The following is a 2,539-nucleotide window of genomic DNA, read 5'->3' as shown; positions in this document are numbered from 1 at the left end:
CATTAGTTCAGCATCGTGTCATGTGTTATGTTTGCTCTGATACATACCCTTCCTCTCCTATGTGGAGCAAATATCACACCGAGCTGCATTTTAAAACCTGGCACATTGTTACCTTGCTTATCAGCAAAGGCACATACCAGGCAGAACGTAATTTAAGATGTTTTGAGGAATTGTTACTGTCATCTGGAAAATGTGCCATGAATGGCAATTGATGCACCAAGCAGCATTTATTTTAACAAAATTTCATATTTTAGAATCACCCAGGTTCACCCTGCTTGTTATTGCACATCTCATAGAATGCTTAAATCGTAGCTGCTGGATTTGGTGGGTGTTTGCCAAACTGAATAGAGCAGCTCCAGACTAGTCGTGAACATGTCTCAAAATGTCATGTTCTACCAGGTATGTACCTCTGCTGATAAGCACAGCTGCAAAAATATGTATTTTTTTAAAATGGTGTTTGGTGTGATATCCTTTCCGTGTTTGTGTGTATGTGTATGTGTGTGGGGGGGTAATGTCATCTATGTTGTCTTATTATGTCTGTCCCCATGCCTGTGTTTGGGATCCAAGTCAACCCAGGGGCGGGGAAAGGTCACACAGCTTCTCCCCTTGGCCCAGCCAGCAAGCACATTGAAGCTCCGCCAAGCAGTAATTATTAATGAAGAGACCTGAGCAAATGGACAGGAAATGCAGAGGTATTGATTGGGCTGGCTGCCCTGCTCTAAGCCGTACAGGCTGGCGCCAGCCTGGTGGCCTGTGGTTTCCCAGGCTGCTGTAGGCGGAGAGGGGACAGCCAAGGTGTGAAACCAGGCCACTGCTGGCAGCTGTCTGTCACATCCAGGCCACACCTGAAGGACAGAGCACAGGAGACAGGACGAGGGGAAAAAAAAGACGGAGGTACAGAGTTAACAAAGAGATTCTATGTAGTCACTACCAAGAGTGAAAGTAATGGTTAAATATTTGACTTAGAAAATGCCTCAAAAAGAGTATTAGTTTTCCCAAAACGACAGAAAATTCAGCTGGAACATCCCAAATGATGATACACACCAAATTCATGACAGTGTTGATCTGTGGGTTGGTCCATGCCAAAATGTCTTACCAGTACTAGATTGCCATAAAATGCTTAAGAGATGGTCGTGTTCCCCAGAGGATGAATCCTTCTGGCTTTGATGATCCTCTGGAGGATTGACTTTTATGATTTTGATGTCATCAATGAACAAAATGGATTACCTTGAAAACTGGTACAGACATTCATGTCTGCGTCGAGATGAACTGTATTAACTTTGGCAATCCTTTGGCAATCAGGTCAGATTTTTATTTTGAACAATAATTACCTTCATCGGCCTCAGCTGTACGTTGTTCTTAGTCCTTAGAAATTAGAAAATGCAGTATAATGCACTACACTAAGATGGTGAACATTATAGCTATTAAACCTCAGCATGTTAGCATCCTGGTGTTAGCATTTACCCTTAAAGCACAGCTTTGATTCACAGAGCTGTAAACATAGCTGTGGAATCTCAGTCTTGTTTGTTCCCCAAAGAAAAACTCCAGGAAAAGTGCATCCAAGTTGCACAAAGATTCATAGCTCAAAAATGTTAGCTTGTTGATAACTTCCAAAGATCACTCGCTGCTGTTCTCTGGGAGTACTGCTATTTCCCAAGTCTCCTATTCACATGTCAGTGCTAACTGTCCAATCATATACCTGGGGCAGAGCAGCAATGGTGAGAAGGAGAAGAGAAGGGATGAGAAGGAAACTCGGAGGATTAAAAGTGGATGTGGATGAAGAGGAAGGGAAGATGATGCTGAAGTGGAAGAAATGGTGATGCGGAATGAATTATTTCAAAAACAAGCTCCTGTCTGTTGCTGGCTTGTACGTCCACTTCCTCTGCTGTTTTCGTTTCCGCTGCTTGGGCTTCCTGGGTACAGCGAGGTACAGCTTGTGCCAGGGAAAGCCTCAGGCTCCTCATGAAATATTTATCCTTGCTGTGGGGAGACATGAGGAAAGTTACATGGAAAGTTAAAAGGACCAAACAAGGAAGGAGGCTGGGGCACTGTCAGAATGACAAATATAGTCACTAAACAGAACTTTCTTAAAAGATGAAGTCTGGCCGAAGCAATGAAACTGTAGAAATCAAACAGGATACTGCAGAACAGGATTTGATGGGATGAATTTTTTGTCTTAGACTTCAAGAGGAAACAGGGTTCTTCCAGTGGTAAAGCCAAATATTTAATGTAGAACAGAAATTGTAGTCTTTTTATCCTCTCTTACAACATTGCTACAGCCAGCATTGATATCCTGCGTAGCCCTAATGAAGAGCCAAATGAGGAAGGAGAGGGGTTTGTCGGCTTGATGTCCAGAACGGAACAAACCTGCCTCTGTGTTTGCGTACAGTTTCCAGTTTGAGAGTCTTGGGTATCGTGAAAGCAAGAGTTGGCAAGACTATAAGCCTACATGCAAAATATGAAGTAGGTGAGAGCAGACCTAGTGTGCCCGGCCCAGACGATGACTGGTGTAATTATAGAGGGGGCCAGTCGAGGGAGT

Source organism: Scatophagus argus, chromosome 15, assembly GCF_020382885.2.
Source record: "Scatophagus argus isolate fScaArg1 chromosome 15, fScaArg1.pri, whole genome shotgun sequence".
Classification (NCBI taxonomy): Eukaryota; Metazoa; Chordata; class Actinopteri; family Scatophagidae; genus Scatophagus; species Scatophagus argus.
The sequence above is the reverse complement of the archived record's forward strand: the minus strand, read 5'-3'. Positions refer to the sequence as shown.